The following is an 8,671-nucleotide window of genomic DNA, read 5'->3' as shown; positions in this document are numbered from 1 at the left end:
TCCCTCTTCCTCATCTGTTTGTTATGGCCATTTAGGATTAGATTCTGCAATGGAGCCAGGCCAACCACCTCCCAAGTTCCACCTCATGGCTAGAGGTGGCTCTGCAGAAGGCCTGCCTCAGTTTCTCTTCTTCAAGGGGCTTCTTAAACTCCACACCAGCTTTCATGAGTCCAATGACATCAGCCCTCCTTAGAGTCTGGTTTATTAACTTCAAGTTCAAAAATCAACCCAAAAGTCTTCCCCCCGCCCTACACTGGGCACAGCCGCAAACTCCCCTAGTGTCCCAGGATCCTTCTTGTTTTAGCAAGTTAATCCCAGCCCTTCCCTGCAAGAGCCTGTCTTTCTCTCTACAGCTTCCTAAGCATTCCCCAACCCTGCAGCCTCCTGTTGCTCTTTGTAGGAAAATCAGCTCCTCCATGCCCAAGAGGTTCTACTAATTAACCCCAGGCAACATCCCAGGTGTGGGGGAGGCTAATTGGATGGGGCTAGGCAGCTCCAGGCCTCCAACTCTTAAAGGGGAAGGCCACCCCATCACAAAGCCGCACAGGTAGACCCCTGAGTCCGCATACAGCCCCATGTAAGTCAATAAGAGGGCACAGGGGTCCATAGTCACCAATCCATTTAAGGATCTTACTCTTAGATTGTAAACTCTTTGGGGCATATCAAGTTTGCTTAGGGCACCATATAACTAATGAATAAAAAAGAAGTCAAACTCGAAAAACCTTAGGCCAATGGGAGTTTTGCTCGAGTAAGATCTTCATCTTGATCCATTAATGATAACCAGCAATTATTTGTCCCTTGATCTCATGACTTTATTTTGGTGGTCCTTTGGGGTACTGGGAACTATTTTTATAACAGTGTAGCTGTGGGATTTCATTGTTTTTCAGAATTTCTCATGAGTCGCCTGGAGTTCCTTCACAGACAGATTTAGGGAGCATGCTGGTCTCTAGGACATGCTGGTCACATGCAAAACCAGATGTTGCTCTGACCTCCTCCATCACTTGTATTTCTGTAAGGTTTTATAACCAGTGTAACTTTATATGCATTCTGGGGCTGCACCGATAATAATTAACAGCTCCCAGGAGCTCTTGAACCATGAATGGCCCTTCCCATGATGGTTCCATTTTATGGGCCAGGAGTGCCTTTAAGACCATGCCCTGGTCCCCTACCTTGAAGGAATGCTCTCTGGCATGTTTATCATACCAGGCTTTTTGCTCTTTTTGAGCATCCTTCAGGTTCTCTTTTGCAAGGGCTAAAGAGGTTTGGAGGGTATTTTGTAGGTTTGTTACAAAGTCCAGAATGTTAGTTCCTGGAGAAGGTATAAACCCCTCCCATTGCTGCTTCACCAACTGTAATGGTCCCTTAACCTTGCGGCCATATACAAGTTCAAATGGTGAAAACCCTAAACTGGGATGGGGTACAGCTCTGTAGACAAAGAGCAACTGCTGCAACACTAGGTCCCAATCATTGGTGTGCTTATTTATGAATTTATGTATCATGGCTCCCAAAGTTCCATTAAACTTCTCCACCAAGCTATTTGTTTGATGATGGTAAGGGGTGGCAACCAAGTGGTTTACCTCATGAGCTTCCCAAAGGCTTTCCATAGATCCTGCCAGGAAATTAGTTCCTGCATCTGTAAGGATGTTGGAGGGCCAACCTACCCTGGCAAAAATGTCCATTAGTGCCTGACACACACTTTTAGCCCTAGTTTTGCTTAGAGCTACTGCTTCCGGCCATTGGGTGGCAAAATCCATGAAAGTCAGTGTGTACTGCTTTCCTCTGGGTGTCTTTTTCGGAAAAGGACCCAGAATATCCACAGCTACTTGCTGAAATGGAACCTCAATGCTGGGGAGTGGCTGGAGAGGGGCTTTGACCTGGTCTTGGGGTTTTCCCACTCTTTGGCACACCTCACAAGACCGGACATAGGTAGAAACATCCTTGCCCATTCCCTCCCAGTGGAATGACTTTCCCAAATGGTCTTTGGTTCTGTTCACCCCAGCGTGGCCACTGGGATGATCATGGGCTCAGCTTAAGAGCTTTACCCGGTACTTAGTTGGAACTACCAACTGTCTCTGAGGATGCCAGGCTTCCTGGTGTCCACCAGAAAGAGTTTCCTTGTATAAAAGTCCTCTTTCTACAACAAACCTGGATCGATTAGAAGAGCTGAGAGGTGGTGGGTTGCTCCGTGCCGCCGTCCAAGCTCTGTGGAGGCTTTCATCTGCTTCCTGTTTGGTCTGGAACTGTTCCCTTGATGCTGGAGACATCAGTTCCTCATTGGATTGTGGACCTGGGCTTGGTCCCTCTGGAAGTGATGCAGGTGATGGGGCTGTTTCCGTTGACTGTGACCCGCTCTCCACTGGTGCACTACGTTGGGGTTCAGGCTCCGGCTGAGCCTCTTGTGTAGGGTTATCTACTGCTGCCGGTGCAGGTTTGGTGGGGCCCTCTGGTGTTGGGGTTGCAAGTACTGGATTCAGTGCTGGCAATGGTTCTGGTGCTGGTTGTTCCCTCAGTTCTGATTCTGAGACTCCTTTTCTTTTTGTGAATACAGACTAACACGGCTGCTACTCTGAAACTACTGCTGTTGCAGATGTTGGCATGGGGTCCGGTTCCATCACCTCTGACCAGGTCCTGGTAGAAGTTTCCGGAATAGAGCTAGGTGTGACAGCTTGCTGAGCCTGGCTGCGGGTGACCATTCTCACCCTCTTGGCTAGCTTCACGTGATTGGCCAAGTCTTCCCCCAACAGCATGGGGATGGGATAATCATCATAGACTGCAAAAGTCCACATTCCTGACCAGCCCTTGTACTGGACCGGCAACTTGGCTGTAGGCAAGTCAAAAGAGTTTGACTTGAAGGGTTGAATCATCACTTGGACCGCTGGATCGATTAAATTGGGGTCCACTAAGGAAGTATGGATAGCCGACACTTGTGCTCCGGTGTCCCTCTACGCAATGACCTTCTTCCCGCCCACACTCACAGTTTCCCTCTGCTCTGAGGGTATCTGGGAGGTATCTGGGCACGAGGACCTCTGGTGTGATTCCAGTGCAGTGAACTGTAATCTGTTGGGGTTCTTGGGGCAGTTGGCCTTTACATGCCCTGGCTTGTTACATTTAAAACATCGTCCAGCTGACGGGTCACTGGGGCGAGGTGGGTTGCTGGAGAATGGTGTGGCGGGACAATAAGGTGTCTGGAGTGTTCCTTGGGGTGTAGTTGGGGCCTTGGGCTGCCCCCGGTAGTAGGGTGTGGTCTGAAGGTGTCCCTTCTGGTATCCCCTCCAACTGCGACCAGGGTTGTTTCTCTCTCCTCCCTCCACCCATTTTGTTCCAGTTTGCCCCGCCTCTCTGGCGGTCTGGGACTGCTCATATTGATCAGCATAAGAAGCAAGAGTTTCTGCTGAGTCCATTTTCTTATCCCATAAACATGGTTTTATGTCATCATTTGTCATATTCAGGAATTGTTCCTTAGTCATCAAATCACACACTCCTTCAAAGCTAGTTACACCCCTTCCTTGGACTCATTTATCTAACAGATCCTTCATCTGGTTTATATAAGACACATTACTTAGTCCAGGCCCTCTCTTAAGGGCTCTAAATTTTACTCTGTAAGTTTCAGGTGTAACTTGAAATTGCTTTAAAACCAAATCCTTAAATTTACCATAGTCAGAAGCCTTCTCAATAGGCATCTTATTGAATATGTCCAAAGCTCTTCCAGTCAATTTTGCAACCAATGTGCTCATCTTGTGAGCTTCAGGAATTTGATGGAGTGTGCACAGTCTCTCAAAGGTGAGAAAATATTCAGCAATATCACTGGATTCATCATACTGTGGACACAGTCGCTCCCATTTGTGGATTGTTGGGGAAGGATTGTTTGGGTTATTCGGTATATTCTGCTGATCCTTTGCCTTCTCCATCTCCAGTGCATGCTTCCTCTCTTTTTCCTTCTCTTCCTTTTCTTTTTCCTTTGCCTCCATTTCTCTCCTGTGGGAAGCCTCCATTTCTTTTTCTTTTGCCTCCATTTCTTTTTCTTTTGCTTCCATTTCTCTCCTATGGGCAGCCTCCCTTTCTTTTTCTTTGGCTGCTTGTGCATCCATCTCCATCTGTCTGAGTTCTACCCGTCTTTCATGTTCCTTTTGTTTTTCCTCAGCCTCAGATCTGGCTAATTCCAGCTTCTGTTGAACAGTGCAGTCTGTCATCCTAACCACTCTGTTTTTAACTAACTTTATACCCGAGAGTTAGAAAGAAAACAAACAAACAAAAAACCTGGCTTGTAAAATTTTGCTGTGCTGTAACCTGATACCTTTTTCTCTGATAGCTACAGAAAAATCCTTTTGTTATGCCTGCTGCTTTGTCCCCCAGGCAGAGAGACAGAATCTACAGCTGCAATCACCTTTTACAAAACCCTTTGAAATCCTGCTGTGCTTCTGGTTCAAAATGATCTCTGGTTCAAAATGATCCCACCTCTCTGCCACCATGTCAAGGTTCCTTCCCCACTCTGAACTCTAGGGTACAGATGTGGGGACCTGCATGAAAGACCCCCTAAGCTTATTCTTAGCTTAGATTAAAAACTTCCCCAAAGTACAAACCTTGCCTTGTCCTTGAACTGTATGTTGCCACCAGCAAACGTTTTAAACAAAGAACAGGGAAAGAGGCCACTTGGAGATGTCTTCCCCCAAAATATCCCCCCAAGCCCTACACCCCCTTTCCTGGGGAAGGCTTAATAAGAATCCTCACCAACTGGTACAGGTGAACACAGACCCAAACACTTGGATCTTAAGAACAATGAAAAATCAATCAGTTTCTTAAAAGAAGAATTTTAATTAAAGAAAAGGTAAAAGAATCACCTCTGTAAAATCAGGATGGTAAATACCTTACAGGGTAATCAGATTCAAAACTTAGAGAATCCCTCTAGGCAAAACCTTAAGTTACAAAAAGACACAGCTTATTTTACCAGCCATTAAACAAAAGAAAATCTAACGCATGTTCTAGCTAGATTATTTACTAACTTTACAGGAGTTGTAAGGCTGCATTCCTGATCTGTTCCCCACCCCCCAGATTTGAAAGTATCTTGTCCCCTCATTGGTCATTTTGGTCAGGTGCCAGCGAGGTTATCTTAGCTTCTTAACCCTTTACAGGTGAAAGGGTTTTGCCTCTGGCTAGGAGGGATTTTATAGCACTGTATACAGAAAGGTGGTTACGCTTCCTTTTATATTTATGACACTTGTTATGAGCCAGATTCAGCCTGGGAAAAAAGACTGGGGGAAAATTCTGGGGAAAAAGGCTCCATGGATACCTCTCAGGAGACCTGGGCAACCTTGGGCAACAACAAGGAGGACATTGTTGATGAGGAAGAGGAAGAGGAGAATGAGAAGCAGGCAAGCAGAGGATCCATTCTCCCTGACAGCCAAGAACTTTTTTTAACTCTGGAGCCCATCCCCTCACAGGACCAATTGTCGGCAGAGTATGATGCCAGGGAAGGCACCTCTGATTTTCAGTCAGACCGTAGGGGTTACATGCTATTATTTTTAATGTTGAATCTGCATTTAAGAATTGGGATAGAAGTTATTGGTGGCCACTCCAGCTACGCAGAGGGTGCTCTCCGAAAAAGACTGCTTATGTGCCCAAGGATGGCCTGGGAATCCTCCATGGAGGTACTCTGCAATCCTGTGCAGAAGATTTCTGGGAAGGGCTGCCTTATTTCGTCCACCATGGTAGGACACTTTCCCGCACCACTCCAGTATTAACTCTTCTGGCATCATTGCGGCACACAATACTGCAGCATAAGGACCAGGTCTGTACCCAGACATTTGCAGCATCTGCTCCCTTTCCGCCTCTGTTACCCTCAGGAGAATGATATTGCATATAGTCACCTGGGGGACACGGGGGAAGTTTTCAATGCTAGCCCTTAAACCGCAAGCAATTCGATAAATAATCTGTCCCCTGGCTGGTGAATTCTGGGTCACACAATGACACTTTCCCAAGCTTGCCCTAGTTGTCACTGGAAGGGATCACTGTGTATTTCAGCCAGCATTTAAAAAGGGGGGGGGGGGTATGCTTCCTGTTTGTCTCCCTTCCATCGCAGCCCAGTGCTGCTTTTGTAACAATCAAACTATTTGTGGGGATTTATGCTGGTGCCTGTCCTCAAGCACTATCCAGGTTGCTACAGGAAAGGGGGTTGTGCTGAGGTTGCAACCATTGATCCCAAGGATGTCTTAACAAAAGCTGCAGCACAAGACCTCTCACCCATGCCTTGTGGCCTTACTCACCAGGGGTGTAGCAGCAAACCGACTCTTGCAGTAGCCTGTGGTTGTGATTACATTGTGGCTTGCAGGGAAGTGAACTGACGGGTGTTTCTTTTATAAAAAGATTTAACCTTGCACTATAAACAATATATGCACTGTCAATGCTACCCTTGTGCTTTGTATTCTTTGCAGCTGAAACCTTGTCCGTAGGCGCATCCTCCACAACGGGACAGAGACTTTCCCAGATTCAAAGGCGGAAAAAGAAGACTTGAGAGGACATATTCAATGAGTTAATGTGCGTCTTCAAGAGTGACAAGATGGAGCTCAGCCCACGGAGGATTGCACTGTCAGAGAGCCTGCACAATGACCGTGAGGACAGGAAAGCATGCAGGGAACACAAGCGTGACACACAGGACAAGATAGTGTGGATTATGAAGGGGTAATCAGACATGTTGAGGCATCTGGTTGAGGTTCAAGAAAGGCAGCTGGATGCTGGAGTCCTGCTGCAGCCTATGCTGAACCTGCTGCTATCGTTGCCAAGTTCCACATCCTTCTCCTGCAGACGTCCTATGAGGTGTGTGTGTGTGGGTGTTCGGTATCCCTTGCACTCAACACCAGGGGAGGGTACAAGGACCAGAAGGTGCCCATTCCCTCACCTTTGATTGTTGTTGCAGTGCAATTGTAAGCAAGCTGTCCTTGTTTCCCCTGCCCCCTCAGTGTTATCTTACTTTTGCCCCAGGTTATCTTACTTTTCTTTGCTGCCTCTCAGTGTTTGTGAGCATAATAAAAATTAATGGATTGAGAGAAAAGGCTCTTTATCCATTCAGCACACTGTGGTTAGTGGGGGTGTAGTTTACAAGGGAGTACATGCAACGAAGGGGATAGCTAGGTAAGGAACAACACACATAAGTGTCACAATACTGTCAGTCATTGATGAAACTAGTTTTCAAAGCCTCATGGAAAAGCAGTGCGCCTTGATGTGCTCTTCTTACTGCCCTGGGGTCTGGCTACTCAAAATTGGCTGCCGGGCGATCTGCCTCCATCCCCCACCCTGCCAGAAACTTTTCTCCCTTTGTTTCACAGATATTATGGAGCACACAGCAGGCAGGAACGACAATGGGAATATTGCTTTCACTGTGGTCTAATCTAGTAACCAAACTACACTAGTGGGCTTTTAAATGCCCAAAGGCACATTCCACCACCAGTCTGCACTTGCTCAGCCTGTGGTTGAACTGCTCCTGGCAAGGCTGCCTGTGTATGGCTTCATGAGCCATGGGAGCAAAGGGTAGGCTGGGTCTCCCAGGATCACAATTGGCATTTCAACATCACCAATGGTTATTCTGCAGTCTGGAAAGAAAGTTCCTGCTTGCAGCTTTCTGAACAGACTGGAGTTCATAAAGATGTGCGCGTCATGCACCTTTCCCGACCATACCACACTGATGATGAAACAGCCCCTTTGATCCACCAGCACTTGCAACATCATTTCAGTTTATGTACTCTTTGGCAAGGTGGTCGGGTGCCAAGATAGGGATATGCATTCCATCTATCGCCCCACCACAGTTAGGGAACCCCATAGCAGCAAAACCATCCACTATGTCCTGCACATTGCCCAGAGTCACTACCCTTCTTAGCAGAAGTCTGTGGATTGCCCTGGCAACTTGGATCACAACAGATCCCACAGTAGATTTACCCACTCCAAATTGATACCCCACTGACCAGTAGCAGTCTGGTGTTGCAAGCTTCCACAGAGCTATCACCACTCGCTTCTCAACTGTCAGAGCAGCTCTCATTTTAGTACTGGGGCACTTCAGGGCTGGGGAATACTTTTCGCACAGTTCCTGGAAAGTGGCTTTGTGCATTCAAAAGTTCTGCAGCCACTGCTCATCATCCCACAGCTGCATAACTATGCGGTCCCACCAGTCAGTGCTTGTTTCCCAGGCCCAGAAGCAGTGCTCCACCATGTAAAGATCATGCACAACTGTCACCAGAATCTGCAAACTGCTCCACTCCATTGCTTCTAGCAGAGCTGCTTGCATGGCATCACATTGTTCTGCGCAGCGGCTCCTGCTTCAGCTGAGCAAATACGGCAGGATAAGGGTGAGGTGTTTGTAATGCTCACAACAACAGTGTACAGCTGAGTGGGGTCCATGCTTGCTGTGCTACGGCATCTGCGCAGGTAACCCAGGGTTAGGAAAAAAGGCACGAAAAAGGCTTGGTTTGTTTGCTGTTGATTTCAAGGAGGGAGGGAAGGAGGGAGGTAAGTGCATCATGGGAGGCTAATGCCATGTTCCCATAACTACCCACACAAATGTTTTGATCCCATGAGGATTTGCAAGCCCAACCCAACGTTCCACTCGGCTCCATGCACTGTGGGATAGCTACCCACAGTGCAGCGCTCCATGAGTCGTTGTAAGCCCTGCTAGTGAGGATGCGCT

The sequence above is a fragment of the Natator depressus genome, chromosome 1, assembly GCF_965152275.1.
Source record: "Natator depressus isolate rNatDep1 chromosome 1, rNatDep2.hap1, whole genome shotgun sequence".
Classification (NCBI taxonomy): Eukaryota; Metazoa; Chordata; order Testudines; family Cheloniidae; genus Natator; species Natator depressus.
Note: the sequence above shows the minus strand (reverse complement) of the source record.